Below are 27749 nucleotides of genomic sequence, written 5' to 3' on the forward strand. Positions count from 1 at the left end.
TGAAGTGGGTGGGCATCAGGAGGCCACTATGGCACGGGGCAAGCACTATGGGCAGTCTATCTGAAGTGTACCTGGTGTATAAGACGACCCCCCACTTGGAGGCATATTTTTCAGGGCCAAAAAATCGTCTTATACGCCGGCAAATACGGTAATTAAAATTTTAAAACACATTTAATGGAATTTTTTCTAAAAATGTTTTATAACTTTCCGAACTGCATAAGTGGTATGTGCAAAGTAATTCAAGTACTCATTATCTAAGTTTCGATTTAAAAAGGGGAACAAAATTCATCACAAAAATTCACCTGTGAATAAGCAAAAGGCCTGATCAGGTAAAATGGGCTCAGCAGCATCATTAGTTATCAGAGAAATTTTTTAAAAGGGAACGAGTGAAGTATCACTCTGTATCTACCAGAATAGCTAGACTTCAAAAATAAAAGCGTGTTCATGACAATACAGAACAACTGGAGCTCTTATATATTACTTAGTAGGAATATAAATTAGCGCAACCACTTTGGAAAATTGCTTGACAATATCTACTAATGCTCAACATAAGTTCTTATGACCAAGCAATTTCATTCCTAAAAAACATGGATGAATCTCACAGATATAATACTGAAGAACTCAGATACAAAAGATTACACATTATATCATTCTACCTATATGGCATTCAAAAACAGGCAAAACCTGTGGCATTAGAAGCAAGAACATTACTAAGAGAGGATAAGAGAGATGCTTCTGGGAAGATCTTGATTTGGGTGATGACATAGATGTATATACACATTATGTAAAGTTTATTGAGCTATCACATAAGATTTGTACATTTTATTACAAAATATACTTTAATATAAAGAAATCTTTTAAAAATTAACTAGTGAACTGATTCATCACTTCTAAAATTAGTTCCCATTCACTAGCCTCTCCCTCATCCTAATAGTTTATAAGCTACAAGTGAAATTGCAAATTTGTAAAAAATTAAGATTTCACAGTTAAATGACAGCAACATTAAAATGACGACAAACAATGTAGGGTCTGGGATTTAATTTTACCCTACTGCTCTAACAAGCAAATAAGTTACCGTATTTCCCCATGTATAAGACACACCGGTTTTCGAAAAATGTGGGGTCTAAAAACTGGGTGCGTCTTATACAGTGGTTGTAGATTTTTTTACTTGCATTTCCCGCTTTTTCGCGCTTGTTGTCTTTGCGCTCATTGTTTCGCACTTGTTACCAGTAGATTATGGTAGGTTACGCTTTGCCACATTCTGCCCAGAAATGGCTCAGAAAAGATTTTCGTACAGTGCTGAATTCAAGTTAAAAGTGATCCAGTTTGCAAAAGTGAATGAAAATCATGCTGCTGAATGTACGTTTGGTCCTCCTCCAACTGAGAAAACAATCCGAGACTGGCTAGAGGAAGAAAAAACCCTACTGAAAACGCCACAGCAGAAGAAGGCCATGAGAGGCAATATATGAAGACAGTGATTCATTATCAGACACAGATGAAGACAAGCTAATGGCTGGGAGTTTTGACAGTGATGAGGAGTTATGATGAATAAAACTTGAGTTCAATAACTTTATGTAATACATTTTTTTTCAAATTTCGGGCCCCAAAATTAAGGTGTGTCTTATACATGGGAGTGTCTTATAAATGGGGAAATACAGTAGTTACTGTTTCACAGATACTGACAAAGGACATAGGACTCCTGGGTCAGAGACAAAGGACTTTATTACTCATGGCACAGCAAGCAGCCTCAGCATCAGCTTTGCAGTTCCCTTTGCCTCCAAGACCCACAGGAGTGATGCGATAAGGCCCAGATGGATGGTGCTCCTGCCGTGGGTTTGCACTGATGAGGAACCCTGAGCTTCGGGAATTTACCACTTGTAGTAATCAATAAGTAAGGCTTTTGCTGGTGGAGAAAAAATAACTTGACTATCAAAGGAGTAACAGAGGTCCTTGGGAAAGTCAGTTATGTATTTTTTATGGATATTTTCACACATACAAAAAAAAGTATAATCCTCTTGTTAGTACCACAAATGTCAAACATGAAGGCTATATCATGCTACTAAATTATTTTTTGAGAAAAATTAAGCGTATCCATTCACACTTGATTCATTCTTTGTTCATTATAAGAATTAATGCATGTTTACAATTATAACCTAATGTTTTCCCAAATTTTTAATTTTTTCAAGATAAAGTCCCAATCCAACCTTTTAGTCACAATTTAGTATGAAATACTGACCTGCATTTTAAGAGATTTCAACTAATTATCATTAATTTACAAAGGCTTAAATATAACATGTGCTTTTCTTGATTACTTAGTTATTATGAAACTGTTACTGTGCTGTGCCGGAAATCCTCTATAGAAAGCATGGAACATGGGCGGCATTGTTACTGACTGAGCAGACAGAAGTGCATGAATGATCTTGAAAAGTTACTTATAGAGGTAGTCTTTTTATCGACACTTGACTTTCTTAAAAGATAGCTATTTCAAGGATTTCACAATAGCTTCCAGTGTACAAAATCAATTGCTAAAGCAAAGATAATAATATTCCTTGATAATGATGATGATGATGATGATGATGATACCACTAACATTTATTAAATATTTACTATGCCAAGCACTGTTAAAGACCTTATATTTATAGACCGAAAACCAATGAAATCTCAAAATGGCCATATGAAGTAAATTCCATTATTCTCATTTTACAGAAGTGAAAACAGGCAAAGGGCAATTAAATGTAATATACTTATTTACATAATAGGGAGAAACAAAGCCAGGGACCCCTTGACAGCCAAGCTCCACTCTAACCACTGTACATACCGCCTCCTAAAATGAAAGCCTCCAATCAAGGAATTTTCTTCCATCAAACATCTCTATTGTTCTTTGTATCTCTTTAACTTCTCCAAAAACATTCAAATCATTATGTTATCATAAAATAAGATTCTATAGTTTCAGAGACCAAGGATAATCCAGTTCAATGTGCTCATTTTCAAATTCACTTTTTTATACTTAACATATCTCATCAACTTCTTTTATCTACTGTAACTCACTCTTCTCTCAGTTGAGCTAAGTCAGTCAGTAGGCATGGAATGACTAATGTTTAATTACTATTATATAAAAATTTACACTTATTATGGAAGGCATTTCGTTTAGAGTTAGAAAGCTCCAATTATCATTAGGATTTTTTGTCACACTTATCACTAGAACATGATTACCTCAAAAATGATGAGACAATGCACTACCTTTTTAAAAACGTTTTTTCCTAAATATAGAATTTATTATAACATGTGCTTAAACACAATCACTTCATTAACATTTGGTATACTTACTTCCTTACATTTTCTTCTCTGCATATATATAATCTCCCACCTCAGGCCATGACTGAGGGTATACTATGATACTATTTGGTATTCTGCATTTTCCATTTAACACAACAAGAATTTGCTATATATATCCTTTTAGTGGCCCATCCATATTTCACTTCTACACTTCCATAATATTTAATTAATTTCTAAATGAAACTGTTATATTGAGATTAAAACTATTTTATAATACCCATATGATAGATCAATTTTCTCCTGTAATTATATTCAAAATAACACATTGGTCCAAAGTTGAAATAAAAGTATCAGAGTACTTGGGATACAGCAATAGATTTTTTTTTTTTTTAATTGGGGAATTGGGGGAAGGGGAACAGACAAGTTGCTGTCCTTTCGTTCTTCAGTCTAGTTGTAGAAGACGTTGCTTCCCTGGCCCAAGTTGGCACCATCATTGCGCTCTTCCCAGGCGAGGCAGATCAGTCGCCGGCTTCTGGACGGCCGCTCACGCTGGCTGCTGGCTACACACGGTAGCCCATGGCAACCCACTGCCACAGGGGCTGCAGCCTACGTCGCCGGCGACTCACGACAGCCCAGCTCCAGGTTGAGCTGTTGTTCAGCATCTTAGCTGTAGAGGACAGTGTCACTGGCCCTCATGTGTGGGATCCGAACCGGGACCCTCTGGCGTCCCAAGCCAGCTCTTAACCAACGCGCCACTCGGCCAGCCCAATAGATTTATTTTATGTCACATAAGTCCTTGGTTATGAAAGAATTTCTCATTATGTATACAAAAAAAAAAGTACTATACTTTCTGATTTGCATGTATTAGCATTGCAATATGAGCCCCAAGTGAACTTACACTACCTTTGAAAATAAGAGTATGATTATGTTTTCTAGTAACCAAAGGATTTAATTTTAACTCATATTGAAAAGTTGGTTCAATTTTTCAAAAGGCCCCTTTAGCCTTTCACTAAATAAAATGAATTTAGGAACACTGAGAAAACCCATACTCAATTCTATCAGCTGACTGTGTACATAACCATCCATAATACTTGTCTATATTACCTCTAAACTTAACTTAGTAATAGAGAAAAGCCCCAAAGTAAGTTAAGTCTTTACAGGTTACGGATTGCTAGGCAACTGAATTTTGTCCTCTGTACTCCCTTTCTACAATGCTTTCAGGACCTACTGAGGCATTTCTATTAACATATATACATATACATATTAGCACATACATAACCAGTGCTAAACTTAATCTCAAAATTATAGTCTTTTTTATGCAACACAATTTACTGAGTATACCTAAAAATGGCAAGCCACTAAGCTAGGTGCTAAAGGATTAAAAGATAAATCAGGTCCAGACCTTAACTTTATAAAGAGTTACAAATTTATAAACAACTAAAATGTGTCTATGCCTATCTATAATACACAAAGGATGCCCTAAGGGTGTACAGGGTGCTAAAAGAAATTCAGGGAATGACCCTTTGGGGAAGGTAGTGGAGAGAGACAATCAGCAAGAAGTAGCTCTATCTTAGTCACAAAAGCTACTGTGAGTCAAGAGAGAAAATCAGAGTTTTATCTACCGAGATGGGGAAATACTAGTTTAGTTTGCTGAAACATAAGTGGTAGAACAAGACAACTGGCTAGGAATACAAGATAAGGGTAATCTATGTAAGGATATTAAACTATCTGTAATCTCCAAGATCTTAAAAGTTGCAGGAAAAAAGAGCTTCATATGCTGTTTAGCACATCACTTAGTTTCACTCTGAATTTATTTCCACACGAGAGCCAACAGAGATAAGACATTAAAATAGAGTAAAAAATGTGTACAACCAGCCCAGAAGGCCAGTAACTGAGCAGACGGGAATGTGTACTACTTTTTACATCAGAACTTGGAGGGACTTAAGAAAATAACTATGAATCCATGATCTGCTCTTCCCTTGGCCTTTATTAGAGTTTACCTCTGATTTATGAAGACCTGACTAGATGACCTCTAGTTGATATGTTTTGTCATTTCTTAGAGAAATGACCTCAGAGCTAGAAAGGAAACCAGGATAACAGTAAGGTTTAGAAATTTAGAAGTATCCCTGAAATTCTTCTAAAAACTGCAACTATCGACTGACTGACACCTAACAACAGTGCCTCGGAAATCCAAAGAAATGCAGTAGTACCTCTGACATAAATGAAAACCCTATAAAATTAAGAGGTATAATGCATTACAAAAGAAGCTATTACATTATAAAACACACACACACACACACACACACACACACACACACTCACACATACATCTGACTTCTATTTCAGCTCAAGCATCTCGTCTTCAGGCAAGCCTTCCAGGCCACCTGCCTGCCTAGGTGAAATTCCCCTATATACACCGTTACTGCACCACATACCTCCATTTTGTTGCACTCAACATACCTATATTTTTATATCTGTCCTGTCCCACAAGAATGTAAATGAGATGAGCCGTATCTGTTTTCATTCATCACTATACGCCTAGTGATACATATGCTCAATAATTATTTGTTTAATGAATGAAACAGAATGTGCATAAAGAGCTTTGGAAGGGATATTAGTCGGCTGGGGTGAGGGGTACTTTTCACTTTCTGCTTCATACAATTCTGTACTTCTTAAAATACACATGAATTTCTTGCATAGTCAGGGGAAAAACAGATTTTAAAACCAAAGTGCACCTGTACCTCAGCCATGTTAAAATACTTACTAAAGCAGATTTACATTGCTAGTGTCATTCATATTTGAAAAGAATTCTCTTCAATATATTTAGGGTTAAACAAATTTGGAAGTTGAAATTTAAGAAAAATCAATCGGAAACTAGGGAAAAATACTTTCTGCTCCCAATAAATATTAGTAAGAATTCATTTTTCCAAATCATTTACCTTCCTGTATGCAAACATCTTTGGTACCTCAGAGATTTTACAAATGCCACTCAAGGAACTGCAAGACCAGTGTGTAGTGTGAGAATCAAGTGAACAAGGAAGGGAAAATATGGAATGGGGTCAAACAGGTAAGAGACACAGGTTGGGCATGCTGGCTATATAATAAGGGCTTTGCTTTCACTGTTAAGTGAAACAGGGACCCATCTGAGAGCTCTGAGAGGAGACATGACATTTTCTGACATATATTAAAGAATTACCCCGGTTGATGTGTCAAGAATAAATTAGGGGCCAGGTGGTAGTGGGTCAGCAAGGATAAAAACAGAAAGACCAATACAGATCTGCAGTTATCTAGGTGAGAGATGATGATGATGACCCAGGGTGAGAGCAGTGGGGTGGCGAGAAGTGGACAATTTCATATATATTTTGGGAGACAATCAGTTTGTTGATGGAAGACATATGGGGAATGTGAGAACAGAGAAGTCAATGATGCCAAGGTGTCAGCAGAGGCTACTGGGAGAATGGGATTTGTCATCAGTTAATTTGGGGAAGGCTGATAGGGAAGCTAAAGAACAGGAGTTACATTTTACTTACACTAAATGTATGAATAAAACGTTAAGCTTCACCAGGTACCTATTTCAAATGAAGTCATATTAATATCAAGAACCCAAAGGTCCTATTTTCACCTCAAGGTACTTGAATAGGACCTCCTGGCCAAATCCCATGAACATACACACACACACATACATACATGCCTCAACACTCTCCCCTAGAGAGACAGACATGTAGACACACACTACTCATGCCCAAACTTCAGAGGTAAATTCACAGAAACAGCTACTTCACTTTCTGCCCTAACATCTCTCTGATTGTTTCAATTCATAGTAAAAGGCAAGCAAACCAATCCAAAAATTTCACCTAACACTGTTAGCCCAAACAAAATCTCCTGGGTACATCAACCCATGCAAATAAATGCCCATATGGGTCACGACCTACCATCATCTCAGCCAAACCTGTACAAAAGAATGTACAGACGGGGGTTTTAAAGAAATAAATTCCTCATAAGTATCTCACAAAATTCAGATTCCTTAGGTTTGAAAATAGCAGCCTACCTCCCACATTTTTAACAAGGGTCTGAAATTATGCAGCAGGTTTGAAAACCAATGTCCTTTAGGATCACCTGCCTATATGCTACAGCCAAGGGTAACTTTTTTTCTGGTTGATGGGGGGAAAGCTTTAAAAATATCTTACCCTTGTGGTTCTAATATCAAGAGTAGACACCCCCCACCACTGTCAAACCAATCCTAGATCCAGGTACACAATTACTACAAAACATGTAAGACACACCATGACTGCAGACAGAAAAGATAAAGAAATCAAGAACAAGTTTACACACAAGCTCTACTAGATTCATAAATCCCATTCTTTATGGGAATATCTATAAGGAAGAGGGGATACAATCACATGAGTACCAAAATCATTTTCCTAGAGAAACACTTAAATCACCATTTTTCCCAAATGCAGCTCCCCAATTCCAAACACATCAGAAGTTCTCAGTGAATGAGGACCATTTGAAGCCATGCAGGAGCTGAATTCATGCTCCCTGACACTTCTCACAGCACAATCTTTTTGCCTAGTCTCTTTGTGCCCACACAAGTCTACAATTTTTTTAATCTCCCACATCCAGACTTTTGTTTCCCAGTTCTTAATCACTCTTTAAACTTCACCTGCTCCTCTAAGTCCTCTAATTAAGCAGAGCCTGATCAAGATGTATCACTCACCCCCACAGAGCCTGCACCATTTCCTACATTGCTACCAGATGTATTCCAGTATGCTTGTATAGGCTTGTAGGCACAGGAATAAAGACAGAGCTGGTCAATCTTTACAGTGCCTTTCTTTACAGTAGAAAATCGTCAAGGGCAGATGCCAAATCATTTCATCACAAAATAGTCTCTGGAGTGCAAAGTGCTAACTTGTGTACACGTATATTCCAATGCTTTATGAAGTGGGTCCCCAGATACCTACTCGCATGTGCACTCCAGAGTTCAAGTCACCTACTTAGGAGAAAAGGGAGCAAATATGGCTCTGGGTATCTTTTCAGCTCCAGTCAGCGGTCACTTAATTTACACTTTCAACTCCAAAAACTGGAAATGGCCAACAAGTTAAGTAGGCACTCACTTAACGGAGCAGAAAGATGTGAATAAGGGTAAAGAAAAGAGAAGACTAGCTTTGAAATATTTCTGCAATGCTCCCATTCCCTGGGAACACACAAACCAGAATAACTAGATCTCATGTTATACAACCTACCAGATAGATGCTAGACAGATCCTAACACATCATGAAAACAAAATAGAACAAAACAAAACTTGCCTTGAAAGCACCAGCCATATTCTGAGATCATAGTTAAATCTGAAACGTGTAGACTCTTCCCAGGACTCCATTTGCTATGCTCAGAGAAAGGTGGGAAAGTGACATCAGTTTTTTCTCACTATTATTTTCAGTAATACCAAAAACAACATGTTGGAAATCAAAAAGAAAAAACCCAGTTAAAATCTCACAACAGATCAAACCATTTCAAATTTCCATAGAGTATATCGGTCTGTAAATTATATATACATTATAGGGAGAGACTGGTATACCACAGAATTCAAGAGCAAAACCTGTTTACAAAATGTACTTTAACAACTACCTCCCAAAAGTGAATTATAATTTTAGTAGTACACACACAGAAGTGTCTAATAGAGAATTCTTTCTTCTAAAATGTATCACAGTCAAGTCAGGAATACTGTAAAAAGCAAGAAGAAAAGTCTCTGAAACCACCTCTCTACTACATACAGTAGGGCCCAAAATCTCCCAACCTAGCTGCCCAAAGCAAAAATATGTCAAAACTTAAAAGTCCAAAACTAGCAGATTATTTATGAAAAACCTAATAACTCTGTAATTACCCCATCTTTTCAAAGTTATAAACTGATAAAAGCTATTAGAATATGAAAACAATCTATGAGACTGGAAAATTAATTGATCCTAACAATCTAGCCTTTAGTAATTCTTCAAAAAGAATTTTATATCTTAACACTCCAACTAGTAAACATACCTCTCAGATTCAGAGTTCTCAACAATGGCAATGAACTATATAATCCAGCACTAAATATTTCAATAACTATTATTCCATTAACTTTGGAAGTGGAAAAACAAGGTATAAAAAGACACGGACAGGGCCAGCCGAGTGGTGCGATGGTTAAGAACTGGCTTGGGACGCCAGAGGGCCCCGGTTCGGATCCCACATATGAGGGCCAGTGACACTGCCCTTCACAGCTAAGATGCTAAACAACAGCTCAACCTGGAGCTGGGCTGCCCTGAGTCGCCGGCGACGGCGTAGGCTGCAGCCCCTGTGGCAGTGGGTTGCCATGGGCTACCGTATGTAGCCAGCAGCCAGCGTGAGCGGCCAGCAGCTGCTGTGAGCGGTCGTCTAGAAGCCGGCGACTGATCTGCCTTGCCCGGGAAGAGCGTAATGATGGTGCCAACTTGGGCCAGTGAAGCAACGTCCTCCACAACTAGACTGAAGAACAAAACGACAGCAACTTGTCTGTTCCCCTTCCCCCAATTCCCCAGCGCTGTTCCCATCCCTCCAATTCCCCAATAAAAGTCTTTAAAAAAAAAAAAGACATGGACAGGCTTCCCGGGATCATTTACCTTCCTTGGTGGGAAAGCACTCTATCTTTGTGCAGCCTGCTTGGGTCCTACCCTCCCAGATACTTTTTGTCCAGAATATCCAGCCTGGTGGAGATAAGAATCATCCCTGAGGCTGCTACTGTGCCTTACAAAAGGAAATCGACAATGTCTATGACCTTAGGAATAGACTGGCAAACCCATAGGCTATAAGGTGCCTGAGACATTTGAAGAAATAAACTAGCTGGCTTCTTTTTTGTGACAGAAAGAGAGGGAGAGAGGGAGGCAGGGAGAGAGGGAGGCAGGGAGAGAGACTCTAAAAGAGAACAGGGAAGACTGATAAACCAAGGGAATAAAGGCAGCTATATCCTAAAGTGTACTCAAGTCAGCTCTGAAATTCACCCAAATGTGTGGCTCACTGCCTGAACCAACATATACATCTGGTAATAATAAACACTGATAAGTCATAAACAAAAAGGGCTTTCTTAATTCAAAGACTCCACAGACTACTGCTAACATTAAAATTTACATAAAACAGAATTAAGCAATATGTGTGAAATAGATTTTTTAAATAGTATTCCAATTTAAGTAACTAAGAAATAAAAAAACCTGGTATTTCACTGCCTACTCTTCAGAACACGAAGCAGCCTGTAAGTTAGATTTGACGAAGTTACAAATCTGTTTTCGCTAGAGAGAGAAAATGTATTGCCTCTGTTTAACGCAAAGGACAAAAAAGATCATCACTGCAAATCATAATGGTTGGGTTCATGATGAAAACAGGAAACAGACAGGCTGCCCAGGTATAATTACGGTTATAGTCTAATGTGCCTTCAGGTTCAGCCAAGAATTAAAACCCAGTGGAGAGGGTAAGCAGAATTTACTTGCCTCTACCTTGCAACAGAAAGCAACTTTTAATAATACTCCCAGCAACATGTTACATAACCAGCAGTAAACAACAATCTGATTCAAACCTCATTAGTAACAACATTTTGCCACTGTCTCCCACTGAAATTAATAGCTGACTTTGCCAGAGGGGAAAGAAATGCAACACATATCAATCTACCCATTTCTCTGGCGCCTACCACAGTGAACCAGACAAGTTGATAATACCAAACAAACTGCACAGAATCTACAAATGCATTTTATTCTTTTCTTTTCCAGTTCACTGCTCTCTTCCTACTTTTAACTAGATCATAGCATATGGACGCATTTAAAGGCTAAAAGGAAAGTCAGTCATGAAGGTTAATCTAGCTTTTACTGCCTATTTCAGCTACAGTCTGAAATAAATGGAGGCAGAACTGATGAATGGATTTTTGTAACAAAGATAAATGGGTATAGTTTATGCCATAACAGCAGCTGTGTGAAAAGGAAAAAGCACACTGGCTGAGGGTGCAGCAATGTAGAGGGAAGGGAAGGAGGACGCTATAGACAATCATACTAACAATTATAAACAAAAGTTAAATTTAAAAATCCAAACATAATATGTACAACTTCTATAAAGGTTACATTTTGTTAACTTCTCTCTTATGAGTTTTGTATTCTTGTAATCTCTAGGTTCACTTTAGAGGAAAAAGTTAAAGGAGTAAAAAAATGAATATAAACTAATTTGTTCAGATCTATAAATAATTCCTGATTTACTGAATTTGGAACCAACTAATTTCATAACAATATTTGGATCGATAAACGTGAAACTATTACGCAGTGTTAGGTATTGTTTTCCCCACAACAGACACTACAGCCTTGGCATCTAGCAGAAATTTTAAACACTTGGAATGTTACTATACCTACCAGGACTAAGGTTTTCAGCCTTTCATCTTTCAAATTAAAACTATAAACTAATTCAACCTGGGCAATTTGGATACTCTAAGGAAATTCAAGTACTCTAGTTTTTTTTAAAAAAGACAGAATTTTTAAAAGAACTTTTAAAACAGCAACTCAAGCACTTTCCTCTCAACTTCCATGAGGCCGAGCCACAACCTCCACCTATCTCTCCAGTCTTTGTTGGTAGATAAGGACACTTTTGGCACTGCTAGGCAACAGGCTGGATGTGACAAACCCAACCAGACTTGAAAACTTTTTCCACAGAAAGATAAGGTAAACAAGATATACTTAGCACCACACCCAATTTCAACGCACAAGCGGCCAGGAATGCCTTTTTTCCCTCCTCTCTTAGACCTCCAGCTGGTCAGGAAACAATGTCTCTACAATCAAGATAGAGATCTGGCCCAGGGTGTTCGTTCGGGCATTCCTCACCTCCAGGTTGGCCTACCGGCTCCATCCTCCAATGCCATCAAAACCAGAATTGAAACATTTGGGTAGGAAGTGGGCAAAGGTCCAAAGACCCGACTATCCTCGCCCCAGTCCTTTTTTTGCAACCAAAATCTGTTTTTGGCTACTGAGCATGCTCCGATTTAAGACCGGCGCCACATGGGAGTTTTCAAAGCTTAGGCTCCAAACTCCACGTAACAACAGCAGCTGAAAAGGGGAAAAAGAGAGAAAAGGGAGGGGGAGGAGGAAAGACCGGAAAACGAATTTGGGTATTGATATTGCAGTGGAGGGCTGGGCATGAAGGCAAACCGACACTGCCTGGCATTCTCCTTCCATCAAGGAGAAGAAATCGCTGCAGCGATGGACACGGGCATGGCAAGCGGCAGACGCCAGCTCTAACCACCCGCTGAGCGGAGTGGCAGGTCACAACTGCCCAGCGTGTAATTCTCACCGATAAGCGTGGATTCTTATCTTTGAAACACAAAGCGACGGCAGCACGGATTCATCACGCCATTGGGCAGCTCTGCAGTGCAGCCGACCGGGTTGCGGCGCCGGCCGAGCACGGCGATCGCACCGGGGGGTATGGACTGAGGGTGGTGCTGAGATGAGGAAGAACAAACCGCTCCTCGGGACAGAAGCGGGGCCGGGGATCCCCTGGAGGGCGTCCCGAACGCCTCCCTCCACAGTCCGGCTGGTTACGGCGGCGCGGGGACAAGGACCAGCCTTGGCCCTGCGTTAGGACGCCCCCGGCCCCAGGAAAGGCCTCCGCAGCCAGGCGGGCCGCCCCATCCCCGCCCGACCGGACCCCAACAGGCCGGGACACGGCCTACATCCCTCCCCGAAGGCCCCGGTGGTTTCCGCTCCGCCTGCGGCCGAACGCCCCCGCCTTGGCCCGAGTCCGGCCTCTAGGGCTTAAGGGCGAGCCGCGTCCGGGCAGAGCCTGCAGACCCCGCTCCCGCCCTCCCGGGGGCCCCACACTCACTCTCCGGCCGCCTGGGCACACTCCCGGCGCCGTCGCTGCGCTTCCCCTCAGTACAACTTTATTAGCAGCTCGGCCACGGGACACGCGCACGGCGCCCGCTCGCCCAGGACCCGGATGAGGGAGGGAAGGAGCCGGGAAGGACTCCCGCTGGGGTCGGCGCATGCGCGCAAGCGGCCGAGTGACCGCTGCGGGGAGGTGGGCAGGGCCGCCTAGCTCTGGCGGCCGAAGGAAGCTCCGTGCTTGGCTCAGCGCCCGCAAACCCTGGTTTCCAATCACCCGAGGCTTCTCGCCTCGATGGCCGGACCCAGGAGTGAGAGTAGGCTAGCGCCCACCACCACAGTGGCCACTAGACGTCTCCACTAACCAAATCAACCCACATTATAATAAAATAAAACTGTCCTCGACATGGGCAATTGGGAGATTTTTCTCGGTGATATATAAAGTGTAAATAGAGTCATCATCGGAAACAACTTTGCTACTTTTATTGACTTGTAATATAAATCTGCGGAAAGAGATTCCCCTTTCTGTGAAGTAGTTTCAAAACAAACTTCTGAACCTCTTAACGTGTCTTACATACGAGATGCAGCCCTAAAACCCTTCCCGTATGGAAATCTCTGAGCCTCTCCTATCCCCCACCCTTGCAGGCCTATGAAACTGTAGCAAGTGCCCACCTTGGAGTTCCCCAAAATAGAACTGTCCGTGTATTGGGAGATCAACCCCAGTAGCTCAAGATACACACCCCCTCCACCTCCTGGGGATCGCGGGATATCCGGTGGGGACTCAAGCCCTAGGGCCTAGGGCAAGTACAGAGAGGCCATTATCCATAGGCTGATATCGCCTCCATTCTGCCTCCTGCTGCAAGAGCCTAACTCTCTTTTCTTATTAACTAGGGCTCTTCTCAATGCTTTTTCCCTCCTATTACCCCGAACTGTCATCATTTCCCAGAATATGATAGCATACCATCTAGGGGCGTAGTAATGAAGAACTTTGGAAAGTACTAGTGAAGAAAAACTTTTACATAATTTTATTTTTATTTTAGAAGTTCAATATTGGTTTCCTAATATTCTATTATTTTCCTATCATTTTCCTAACTATATATCTAACTATCATTTTCCTTTGTAAATAAATTAATCTGAGTAAAAATCAAAATTTGAGTGTTTTTTTTAATCTTCCCTCTCATACCTAATCCAATGCATCACAAAACCTTACTGCCTTCAAACTATATCCCAATCTGACCATTTCTCACCACTCTATTGCCACTTTCCCAGCCTGAGCCAGGGTCATCTGACTGGACACACAAGTGGACAGCTGCTATTTTGCTCCAGGCTCCGGTGGTTTCTTTCCACAGAAAAGACACAAAGTAAGTGTTGCAGTGGTCTGCATTAGGGTGGTGGTCTCAAATGTGGACACAGGCCTGGTAAGGGAGTGCAGTGGCAAGGGTGGGGAACCAGAGGGTGCCTGCTCTGATCAAAGGGACAACTGCTGTTCCACACCAGTCAACTGTCACTACAGGAAAATGAGGGAATAAGGACCCAGTGTTGGCCGGTCTTCCAATTTTTCAAAAACAGCTGGCAATCCGGATTGTAATTTATATATTTAGCAACTTCTTTCATTCCTTCTCTCTTTTTCTCTCCTTCTTAGACATTCAGGAGACCCAACCCTGTACAAACCAAGCCAGACAAATCCATGGGCCCAACTTAGCCAGCTGGCCATCAGTTGGCAATCTCAGGTCTACATCTTAAACCTCTTTACTACATCATAAACGTTGTGAAAGTAAAGTCTGTGTACTTTAACTCTTGGTCACACTCGCTGATTATTTGTTGTTAATTCAGGAGTACCCAGCCCTTGGAAGGCACATATTTCTGGAACCTACAAGGGTTTACAACTCCCTGCCTTAGAGGATGCTTTTTTTTTTTTCCTCTAGAACTGATGTTTGCAGAGTGCTTCGTTGAACATTATAAGACATAACAATTTGGCTTAAATGTTTTGTACACTAGAGACACTCCTCATTTCAAACGGCTAGTAAAATGCTTCCCCAAACACACTTTTTGCTGTTGTGCAGTCACTGTACATATGTAAGGAACAATTTGTGTTTAGAAGATGCCTTTCAACAATCACATTTGTAATCTCAAAGCTAACAGTTTTGTTTCCTGAACTGTGTGTCCACATGAGCAAATCAACCAGACTCCCACCTCTCCAAGCTGCTAGGTGGGCTCAGCTTAGGTCTTAATTGGGAAAAGATACATAGAAGGGAAGAATGGAAATTTTAGCAGCACAACAGATGACGCCAAGAGACTGAGAAATTATCTAGACCTCCAAGGGGATATATCATCAGATCACGAAATATCTATACAGTCAAAAAGATATCAAACAGCAAATGAACAGGCCTGCCAGGGCCAGAGGAATGGAATGAGGAAGTCCCTGTTTTGGGCAATCAAGTGGGATCTAAAAACAATTGGATGATCTGAACAGATAGATAACAGTCAGTGGGGCATCAAAATGGACAAACTGCTTTTTCAGTTTAGCATTCACTTGATCAAGAAGATCAGATAAAAGTGGCCTCAATACTATACAACTTTCTATACTTGTAGAGAAACCTATTTCTGGATAATTTAGGTCTGTGCCTCTCAGCCAGGGGTGCCTGTGCCCCCAGAGAAGGTACATATTTGATGTTTGAAGACGATCTTGGTTGTTACACCCAAGAGGGCAGTGTTAGTGGCATCTACTGGGTACAGGCCAGGGCTGAGAAACCCTGATGTAAAACTAAAATAGGTGGGGTTTTTTTGGATTGTTTAGGGGGGAAGTGGGCCTTTTCTTTGAATTTTTCCAAAGATTTCTTTAATTATTCATTTGGGGGAAAGAACCAGCCTAAATGTTTAGTCCATGACCTACTCCCACCTTGAATTTTCCAGATCTCAAAAGGAGGTAATTTCCAGGAAATATGAGACATGAAGAACTAAAATAATTAACTTAGTCTGTCCATATTTTAAATTTATACTCTTAAAGATAGTGTAGTTGAGGCAAATTGTTTTTGGTGTCAATATCCACAATAAATGTGTCGGTTCCACCCTTTGCTGTAGCTCAAAAGGTTCTCCTTAAAGGACAGAGCACACCCAGAAGAACTAAAAGACAGTGATGATGTTTGGAGGAGTGACCCAGCATTGAAGGATCAGGGAATAAACGATATCATGAAGATCTTCGTAGCCTCCTCAAAGACTTCTCACTTCCTCAGACAGTCATGGCAAGCGGGATTCAGTAAGAAACATCTAAGTTTGTGTGACTCCTCCAGACAATGTCCTGGAAACAATAAAGCTGCCTTTCCAAGTTCTAAAAATTCTGTGTACTTCAATTGCCAGACCACCCCACCCCCAATCCTTAATACTGGAAATAGTATAGGAGCCAGAGCTAAACTGAGAAACATTGTGAGGAGCGTGAACTCCCATGGAAATGATGTGCAAAGACCTAACCTACAATCCAATCCCAGAGAGAAAAAAAAAAAAATCAGGTTACAATTTTCAAAAGAACTTCACATTAGTTTTTAACAGAATGAGCCAAGGTTTTATGCCAGCCAGAGAATACACTAAAGTAATTTTATCCAACATTTGAAAGGATTTTTTTTCCTGTAAAATTTGGGTGTTTGTGGGGAGCAGGCTGTGAGCTGACAGGGTCCTCACAGCCTATGGAACAAACAGTTCAGGGAACGTTCCATCCCCACGGATCCAAGAAGAGAAAAGAATAGCTGAAGCCGCAGGAGCTTCTGCAAAGTGCATAACAAAATGTAACCTGCCCGTACACTTAGAGAAGTGCATAAAAGGATGTAACTTACTGATGTCTATCCCCTATAAACAGACACCCTGCAGCTGCTTACTGCTCTTTGCAGCTTCTTGCTACTATATAAGCTTTGTGCAAAAAATAAATGAGTCCATTGCTCGCCATCAGCCGTCAGTGGACCTCCCGATCCCAGCTTTTGTCTCTGTGTCTTTCTTTTCTAATCTCCCAACCAGTCCACTCGGGTAGTTTCGGTTGACGAGCGGGCCTTGTCAGGTGTTCTTGATGTGAAATGCTTTCTTAATAATCCACAGATCCCCATTTTCACAACTCAAAAGTTGAGACTCCTACTGAATTAAAAAAAAAAAAAAAGAAAGAAAGTAAAAGGACAGCTGCCTCCGCTGGAAGCACAGGAATCCTGAAGCCACAGACCACTTGAAGCTTTGGGGATGGATATCAGAGACTCCATGAGCGTCTGGAAGGAATATGTACATTTTGTGTATGAACCTATGTACAAATTTCCTGCAGAAAAACTCCCTAGCTTTCATCAGATTTCCCAAAGGTTTCCTGACCTCCAAATGTTTGCAGATGCTTAAAGCAGTGGGTTACTTGACGCGCAGTGTAAATTTAATGTGTCCATTTTAAGTTCTCTTCTCTTTTTCAGAGCAACATAATTGGGAGAGCCTCTCTAGGGAAGGCTGCTTGATGGAGAGTGTAAGAACCAGCCTTGCCTGTGTCCAGCCATCTGTTACATTAAAGAAGGCCTCCTATGGCTGGAATCCAAAACACAAAATTAAAAGGATTGCTTGCACCCAGAATCATAAAACAAAGAGGCTTTCTGAAGCAGGCCTTGGAGTGAACACTCATGTCTTCCTGACTTCAGCAGCATCTGTTCCTCCTGATGGCAAACACTCTCCACGTTAACTCAACTGACCTCCACAGTTCTACATTCTTAGTTTTCATGCTCAGAGGGTGTAGTCTCACAAGAGCCCAGCCACACGTGTGCTCTGCCGCAAATCCAGAGCAGCAGGTGAAAACCAGAGAGTGTGCTAGAATTGGGGAGAGGCGAAGGAGATGGAAACTTCCCTGGGGTGCCCTTTAAATGCATACATCTTAGTTTAGGAGAACTTTGAAGCCAGACTTCCTGGTTTGGACACAGGCTGCCTCACTATGTGGGTGAACTCGCATAAGCTTCTTAACCAATCTGTGCCTCAGTCTCCTCGTCTGTAACATGGGATAACAGCAGTATCAATTTAATAGAATTATTGAGAATTAAATGAATACAGACTTATTACACGCTTCAAACAGTGCCAGGCACAGAGTAAGTGCTATACAAGTGTTTGTTTGAAAACATGTATTTTCATTGATATGCCAGCAACTTGTAAAATATTCTTAGCAAATTTATTTGTTACATAAAATGTGTATTCATTTTACCTGACAGTAGACTCTCTTCTGTTCTTACAGGTGATCTCACTCACCCTCAGGCTTCCGGGTACGGTCTATTACAGATAATCCCAAAATTTCTGTTTTCATCTTGGACTTGACTAATGAACTCCAAGCCCTTAAACTACCCTTTTAACGTCTCTACTGAACTGCAGATTTTGGATTTTGTCTTCCTGCCATACTCGTGAACCTTCTTTCTCCTGCTTCCCTTGTAGTACCGCCCCCCTCCGATAATAACCACAATACCAGACATCCCACTCCAGAAATGGGTACATCACCCAGGAGGGTTATCACAGTTCTCCATTAGCCAGGCCACCATGATTGGTTAGTAGATGGGTGTATGACTCCAGCAATATAACACATGTCATCCCTTAGATGGATGTATGGATGTTAAGAGAAAGAAGTCCTCCTTCTTGTCACTGCTAAGGTAAGGGTGACTCTGAGGCTTCCAGGGCCCATCTGCCACCATGTATAGGGAGTTTGCTTGGAAATAAAGCCAAAACAGGGAAGCAGAGCAGAGACAGAGGAGAAGCCCTGACAATATCGCTTGATCCGGCTGTGCCTGAAACTGAAGACCCTCGTTCGACTCCCCAATGACATTAGCCTATGCATTCTACTTTTGTTTAAGCTCGTTACACTTCTACCACTTATAACACCTGCCCTTGGCAGTTTCCCTGGATTTATCAGGTCCAGATTTGAACTCCTGATGCTTGTCATTCTTCCTCCCCAAACTGATCCTGCGCCAATCATCCCCATGTCAACAAATCGCAATCCCATTCATGTAGTGGCTTATAACTGGCAGTCATCTGTGGTATATTGGGTTATTGTCCTAAATCTTCACTCCTTCCCTGTTGTGGAATTATAGTCACACCTTTTGCCATGTGACTTTGCAGTATCTTTCCCTAGAGAAGGTGGTGTATACTTTTTTGCCCCTTTGATGTTTGTTGTCTTTGGCCATGTGGACTTTAGCTAGTGGATGTGACATGAACATAATTTTCAGATGTGCTTGATGGTTTGGCTTGGTCTCTTGTGCTTCTGCCATCTACCATCAGGAGACTAGGCCCCAGGGAGCCATCGGTCCAGGGAGGATAAAAAATACACATAGAGCAGAGCTGATTCCCAAACCACAGGGTGCTCAACAGACCTGCAGCTTGAAGCTCAGCTGCCCAAGCTGATTCACAGGCCCCTGAGCGGGAAAAATTCATGTCTGCTATTGTGCATCACTGAGATTCTGGGGCTGGTTGTATTGTGGCAATAGCCAACATCCTTCACTTATCCTTGTCTTTCACCGTCATTTGTTTATTCATGTAGTAACTCCCTCATTCAATAATGTGACAAATATTATTGTGAACACCTACGATGCATCAAGCATGTTTTAGGCACCAAGAAAAAGGCATTCAACAAACCAAACGCCTAAGCTCTAATAAACAGGTAATTTTTTAAAATATGAAAACAAGTAGAATCTGTATGTTACACGGTAGTTAAGTCCTTGGTAGAAAAATAAAACTATGAATGGGGATGGGAGAGAGAGTGCCAGAGTGAGGAAGTGTGATGGCTGTTTTGATGGAGTAGGTGGGGTTAATGCCGGTTGCCCTTCCACTTCCAATCCAGCCTCAAGCCTTATCCGTTCTATCTTCAAACCATATCTTAAATCTATCTACGTCTCTCCATGTCTACTAGCCACAGAGAGTCAGGTCCAAGTCCTCGTCCAGGTCACTCTCTTTGCTCATCTGGACTATCTTCTGCTTTCACTCAGCCTTGCTCCAGTCCCTTGGTCACCTGGCAGCTATCACATGTTGAAAATGTTAATAAGTTTATGGTCACTCTCGAATTAAAGCTCTTTAAGGTCTTCCCACTGCATCCAGGTAAAGTCTGAACTCTCTACCATGGCCCTGCTCTGAAAGACATGGTCCCTGCTATTGCCGCCATTCCCCCATGTGCCCTGCCCACACTGGTCTCTTTCTGTTCCTCACACATCACAAGCTCTTCCCCAGCTTCGGGCTTTGTACGTGTAGTTCCCTCTGCTTGTTCTCATGCTTCACCTTGGTAACTTCTGAAATGCTTTGGCAAATCACTTCTCACCTATCTAACTGCTCATCAACCTTGGGTCTCAGCTTAAATGTCACCTTCTTACAAAAGCCTTCCCTGGCCACCTCCTTTCCACCTGCCTCACCACCCCCTCTGGACCGGGTCTCCCATCACACGCTTCCAAAGCATCTGGCCCTTTCCCTGTTAGGACTTTCTCCTCATATGTCATGACTTGATCAAAGTCTATATTTCCCACTGGAATTAAGCTCCTTGTCACAACTGAATCCTTGAAATTTAGATCAGGCCCTAGAGTGCTGTAGGCCCTCAGTAAAGAGTCATTGAATTTTCTGCTTCAATTTTGGTTTTACATTTGCTTCTAGTAAAATTACTTCGTTTCCATTTAATTTTTTTAACATTTCCTAATCAAATTTAAATATCTAAGCGGGTGTCACTCTCTCCACCTCCCAAGCAGAAACTCAGCCCTTAGATTTAGCATTCATTCATTCATTCATTCATTCACGTTTTCATTCAACTTAAATATGTATGCAGTGCCCACTGTGTGCCTGATACTGTGCCAAGTACTGAGACTACATGGGTAAGTGGTACTTGCTCTGCCCTGGTGAAGGTCCCAGTCTCCTGGGGGATTTGGTTGTTTTCTGTCCCCAAGATCCTTGAACACTTGAACATGGAAGAGGCAGAGACTAGAATTTCAAAATCTGTCATTCCCAAGCTATAAGCCCAGGTATTTACAGTGGAGGAGACTCTTGGTACCTTTGAGGAACCCCTTGTTTCGTAAAAAGCTTCCACATATAATAGACCATTCAGTCACGAAAATGTAAAACAAAGACCCTTTTCTGAAATGGAGTTTTTAGTGCCGAAGGGTTAAGCTATTCAGTATGATCGTTGGAAAGGCTGTTACAGGCAGGGCTGCATCCCTCTAGACTACATGTCCTGAAATGTTTCATTGCTAAGCATGGATTTTTTTTTAAATAGCTTTATAGTTTTTATAAAAATAGTGCATGTTTACTGGAAAAATTCAAAGTATAGAGAAAAGGCAAATAAAAAAGAATTAAATTCACTTGAAAGCACACAAACAGAAATAACCAATAAGTTGATGTATTGCCAGACATCTCTCCATGTACGTAACAATAATAGCCGATATTGATCAAACATGTACTTTTATGCTAAGTACAGAGCAATGTGCTTTGTATACCTTATTAAACACCATAGTAAACTTACAATGTAGTTATTATTACAAACATTATCCTCCTCCTTTTTCTAAACGGGGAAACTAAGGCACAAGCCATTAAGGAACTCACTGTTGTGGACCGCGTATTTCTACAGCCTACTTGGGCTTACAACTCCCAGAAATGTTTCTAACTGCTTTGGAGGGTATCTTTTTTTTAAGAATTGGTGTTTGCAACATGCTTTGCTGATCATTGAAAAATATAGCAGACTTTGGTTGAAATAATTTGTATACTAAGCCCCATTCCTCACTCTGTGCATGCTGGAAAATCTTGCATTCTCTGCTCTCCACAGCCCAGTCCCTTGTAACTTCTCCCACAATCCTGCTAGACCACCCTCCTTCCCCGTCATTAAATTGGTCTCTTTGCTGTCTCCACTATTCCCAACTTGCTGTTACATTTCCATCAACACATGTTTGCTTTCACAGTAACTTCTGTAGAAAATATGCCCTCCCCACAGCCTGTCCTCTCTCTCCTTCCCAGACCAACTTACATTCCTCCTTCAGGAACCCTGCTGGGTCCTAAAGGATCTTTTCTAGAACCTTGGCATTATGGGAGCTGCATAAGAAGGAAAAGAGATATGCAACGTAGAGATAGTAAGAGGTGAGGGGTTTCACATGCATTTCACAGATAAGGAAATGAGGGCTCAGAGAAGTAAATTCAGTTCTGCATTTATACGTTGTCAGTCACGGAGCTAGAATTCAAATCCTGGTGAGTCTGACACCTACTCCACATAATTCCTGCTTTCCTCTTTCACGTTCACCGAGACATTCTGATCATTTGTGCCCCAATAAAACGGTTCTAGTGAATCCTATGATGATAGTCAGGGAACCTCAATACTCTGTGTGCTTAACTGGAAAAAACAATAGGCTATTAAGCAAGAGAATGAAGAAACGCGTGGGTAAATAAATACATGTGTCAATGCACACAACTGCAATTTCTGAACTGAATCTGTGTCGTGTGCTGATGGTGAAGTCACACAGAGCAAGTAGGCCATAAAACTTTGTATTTATTCTAACAGTCACGTAAAGGCCCTGGGCAAGCTCCAAAGGCTCTAAGTGAATGGGGTTACTGTTCCAACATGTTTATCTTGAAGTGTAGTGAAACCTATTAATTCTATTTGTATAATGACTAATGCCTCTGTGGATGTATCACTTACAATATGGTGGCATTACTAATGGGCCACATTAAAGGTGATTTGAACTGATGAATCAAATCAGTTAAGCTCCTCTAAGTCAACTCTGGCTCCCCAAGTCATGCGGTGTAATGTTTCCATTGCAGAGAAGAGCCGCGCTAAGCAGTCCAGGGATGTTGATCTCATCTGTGTTGCTTCCGCAAACCTGTTTCTGTAAGAGCACTATCGCGCTCTATACTGAAAACCAGAGTTCAAACGTTTCAAGAACGAGGTAAGAAGCCAACTAAGTCTCCTGCCCTGAATGTGTCACAGTTGGAGCAACAGGAGCCCCCTGCCAGGTCGTTATGCCAAAAATGAGAGGTCTGAGCTCCGATGTGGCCCTGGCTGTGGACAACGTCTCTGGGCGCTGAGCAGAAGCCATCTGGGGGCTCCTTCTGGTTTCCAGCAGCACAGGAAAGAAATCTATTTCTCACCTAGGTCAAATACTTATTTTACTTGCTTATGATTGCTGAATGAGTTTCTTATATGCCAGGTGTTATAACGGTAAGGAAATGGTTCCATACTTTCCTCCATTCATGAAAAAGGAGGATATTCAGCGATAAAGCTATCAGTGGGAAAGAACACCCACCTTTCTCCTTGACTCTCCTTTCCTATTTCTTTCCTCAGTCAGTTCCCTGTTCCTATCCCTGGTTTCATGATTGAAACCTCCTTTCTGATTCATTTATTCACTAAAAAAAAAAACCTTTGTGGAGTGCTTGCTGTGTGCCAGGCCTTGGGCTAGGCACTGGGGAGGCATGAAAATGCAAAAACAGCCAGGGCCCACGCTCACACAGAACGCAGTCAAGTCAGGAAGACATAAATTACTCTATCTCTAATCTGCCTGATTCCCAAACGCCTCCCTTGATTCTTTTGGTCGGCACTGGCTAAGCTTTTTAAACTGCAATTTTTTTTCCCTCCCTCTACTCATCTGATCACATGCCTGGAATTCATTTTTGAGGTCTATAACCAACCTCATGGAAACAGATCTACTCATGCCTTGCTTGCTTTTGTTCTTTTTGCAACACTGACAGAGCCACCAACAAACTGAGGTAACTAGAGGCACTCAGACACCCAAGCACCCATACCTGCATTGACTCCTAAAAGATTTAGGACCTGGGGTGCTGGTGATTTGCACTGACTCACAAACAGGTCATGTCTTCACCTTGCGGTGATATTTCACTTTAAGGACCCCAACAGTTCTGGAGCTATGAAGATGCATGAACGATTTCATGAGCAGATCAGAAAAACAGATGCTAGACACAGGTTTTTGGGCTGAGTGGTTTCTAGCTGCTACTTTTACAGACTCTTAGCAGCCTTAAGGAGAAACCAAAGAGGTCTATTATTTTTCCTGTACAGCACACGATGAAGACAAACATGCAGAGAGAAACCCATGCCTCATGCTTACACTTGGATTGTTTGTAACTCCTTAAAATGGAAAGGAAGGCATGAACACGAGTTACCAGTGGTCAGGGAGACATATTGCAAAGTTATCTGGCAGTAAGGAGTAGCCAGGAGTGTGGTTTCCTTGGCCATGATGTCACTCTGGTCCCAGGGCTACCAAAGCTGGTTGTCCAATAGGCTTCCAAAATAATAACTCAGGGCGTGGCTGGAGATTCGGCCAGCCCTAACGTGACTCTCCTTCTCTTTTTGCACTTTTCCAGAATTCCTGGTGGGTAGATGTCTCAAGAGAAACTCCCAAACTGGCTACCACCCAATACAAATTCTATTGGGTAGAATTTCACGCCAACCTTCCTCAAAAAGTATTGACTTGTCTCACACCAAGTTCATTTGCAATTTGGTAGGGACACCAGTCCTCATCTAGACAATTGTGGCCAGACCTATAGGGCTGCTTCCACTCAAATCACATGGCACAAGTCAAAAACACTTTTTCACGAGTGCAGTGGCTCAGGTCGCTTTCCCGACAAAGTTGCTGTGAGCATGGCAGACACCCTAGCTTCCTGGACTCCACTTCTGCCAGCCCAGCACAAAAAGTGAGGGCCAGGGATGTGCTGGTACAGACAGCTTCCCCCATGCAAGGCACTCATTGATTTATTTACTCATGCAAGCATTCGTCATCCTTTTACTGATAGCCTACTATGTGAGAGGCTTTGTGACAGATGCCAGACACAATGATGAGCAAAAACAGACCCAGTCCCTGCCCACACAGACTGTATAACCTAGTTATAGAGACAGGTATTAATTAAATAACCACACGGTATAAAAAGGAACATGGGCCAATGAGCACACAGAACCAGGGGGCAGGGAGGACCACTCTGACAAACAGGTGCTTGAGTTGAGATCTGAAGGATGAACAGGAGTTAATTGAGGGTGAAGTTTGGGTGGGGACGAGGATGGGGAAAGCGTTCTAGGCAGAGGAGGGAGTAGTGAGTGTGGAGACCCCAGGAACTGGGGAGCATGGCGGTGACAATGAGACCCTGGAGGACCAATGTTGAACAGAGAACACAGTGGGTGTGTGCAGGACAACCCAGGGCTTTGGAGGCCATGGCTGGTGTTCGGACTTATCCTAACCATGCATCACATGTCAGAGCTGGGTCTCAGGCACATGCCTTCCCAATGAGGAGAAAGGCTGGCAGCATCAGAGAAAAAATAGTACAGAGGGGAAGGAAACACTCAAAGGACACACTCTCTGCCGTCACTGTCTCGCCTGGGATTCCTATCCGAGGCCAGGCCAGGACCACTCAGTGGCCCCAGTCCCACCCAGCTGGCATTCTCAAGGCCTCACCACATTCCTGTTGTGCTATGTTCCTGTAACTGTAGGGACAAGGGTGCCACCCACCTGCACAGCGGCTGATGGGAAGGGCAGGTGTGCGATGGATGTCTGAGGAACTGGGAAGGTATGCCTAGAGGAAACAGGCCCCCGGGAAGACTGGAAAATGCTACTTCACCCTTCTGGGAGGTCTTGAATGTCACTTCTTTCTGGGGTGGGGAGCAAAGGGGACTCTTCCATGACTCCTAGATGATTGGACATCCTGGAGCACCTGTGGGAAGACCTGACACACCTGGACTTATTTCCATAATGAACAGAAGGGGTAGGGACGTGTCAATCCAGTTCTTTGCTGCAGTGCTTGGCATGTGATACACAGTAGACCCACGGTAAGTGTTTGTTAATTGAATTCTAATGCAAAACATAAGGCAATTTTATTTGTCTCATATTACCTTGAGGGAAAAATATGGAATGAACATCTCAAATTAACAAGGAAAACAATTCCATTTATTGTCCTCTGAGTTGGGGTAGGTATTATTAATTTTTTTAAATGGGTAGAGAAGCCTCGGACTAAACCGGGTGCCTGCGGACTTGGCTCTCATTTTCTTAAAACATTGTTTTTGTTTGTTTGTTTATTTGTTTGAATTGTGGAGACTTCATTTATTTTGCCCAGGTCAGTGTTCCAGCAAAGACTGATGCCCAGACAACTTTTCACTGTAGAGATGGGTCTCTTTATGAGTGTGTGTGTGTGTGTGTGTGCGTGCGCACGGGAGCGTGCGCGTGTGTATCTGTGCCTGTGTGTACGTGTGTGTATGCGTGCATGTATGTGTGTGCGCGTGTGTGCATGTGTGTGTGTGTGTGTGTGTGTATGTGCGTGCGCACAGGAGCGTGCGCGTGTGTATCTGTGCCTGTGTGTACGTGTGCGTATGCGTGCGTGTGTGTGTGTGTGTGTGTGTGTGTGTGTGTCTGCTTGTGTGTGGTCGGGGGTCCTCTTCTCTCAAGTGATCTAGAAAGGCCCTGGGTCTGCCTGGCCGGTTGAGGGTCAGCAGATTGGTTCAAGACCACAGGAGAATTCTGTAGGCTTTTCCCTTATGAAAGCACTGGAAATAGCCCTTCACTCACCTCTGGACTTGGAGGAAAATTCCTGCCCCAGAGTCCTAATTTACATGACAGTAGAGAGGAAGGGCCCCTATTTAACGGTGTTGTTACACCCCCACCCCACCCCCACACACACAAAAGAAGGTGCTCACTCACTCGCTCATCTTCTGCAGCCAGGACCTGGGACGGGACCCAGGCTGAGGCCAGGTTTCCCTTGCTCTTCCTGCCATGGGGCAGGGAAACTCAGATGCCCTGCCTGCTGACTGATTTCCAGCTTACCTGGACGCCCTGGGCGCTCTCCCTGGCTTTGCAAAGTAGAGCCCCTGTACACAGAGTTTTGTGCCCTTTTGCACATGGACATTTTTCTGGTGAGAGGACCCTTCACCCGTTCTAAGGGTTTGTGATCTCCAAGAAGCTAAGAACCTTTTATCTTTACAAAGGAAATTCTTCACATTTTATCTCATCTTCCAGAAACCCAGATGACTATGGCTTCATTCCTGTCGATCATCTCAGCACCCCTGCAAGGAGAGCCGGCACACAGTGACCCCTGAACGAATGAAGGTGATGGACTAGGAACTTCCTGTGGGGTTAGAAGGCGCTCCCTGGGAGATATGTGCTCTGTCACAGTGAGGCACTTCCTACCCCCTAGGCCAGGCCTTCAGCTTGTGTCACTCTTCAGGCCAAACAACCCCAAGATTCTAGTCCTAAGAGGGCATCTTCAGATGCTCACAGTGCCCTTCCTTGCCCGAGGCAGCACTTTGGATCTTGGCTCTGATGGGAGCTTGGCCACCAAGAAAGACACAGAGAGAACGGGGGCAGGGCATGGGTGGGTAGTGAGGGCCCAAGGGTCTTGAGAGTGTCCTTCACATTCCCCTCCCATAATGGGCGGCCTCCAGCCTTGGGGAGTCAGATCAGAGGGGTCTTTGAGTTTGATCTGGGACAAAAAAAGTTAAAAGGTAAAGTGTCAGGCCAGGAAGAAGAACCATGGTAGGGGAGGGGAGGCTTGGGGTTCATGAAATGAGTGTGAAGAGGATTCTGCGTGGCTAAGAGAATGCTGGCGGTCTGGCAGAGGTGTTATCAGAAAAGGGGTGTTCAGAGTCCACCAGAGGGAAAGGAGCCGGGGCCTACAAGGGCGGGA

General features: G+C 42.6%; 1 protein-coding gene across 4 annotated transcripts in view; it reads right to left on the reverse strand.

Moving 5' to 3' along the window:
- Positions 1 to 13272, reverse strand: part of SMAD5 (SMAD family member 5) — a 45276-nt gene extending 32004 nt beyond the window's left edge. For 2 of the 4 annotated variants that reach the window (XM_019642227.1, XM_019642224.1), the window contains exon 1: positions 13132 to 13272. The gene's annotated coding sequence lies outside the window, so the exon portion shown is untranslated. Of the gene's footprint in view, positions 1 to 12134; positions 12357 to 12600; positions 12990 to 13131 lie in introns of those variants that run through there. The other 2 variants (XM_019642226.1, XM_019642225.1) reach the window with 2 other exon arrangements.
- Between the last annotated feature and the right edge of the window lie 14477 nt (positions 13273 to 27749).

Source organism: Hipposideros armiger, unplaced genomic scaffold, assembly GCF_001890085.2.
Source record: "Hipposideros armiger isolate ML-2016 unplaced genomic scaffold, ASM189008v1 scaffold_66, whole genome shotgun sequence".
Classification (NCBI taxonomy): Eukaryota; Metazoa; Chordata; class Mammalia; order Chiroptera; family Hipposideridae; genus Hipposideros; species Hipposideros armiger.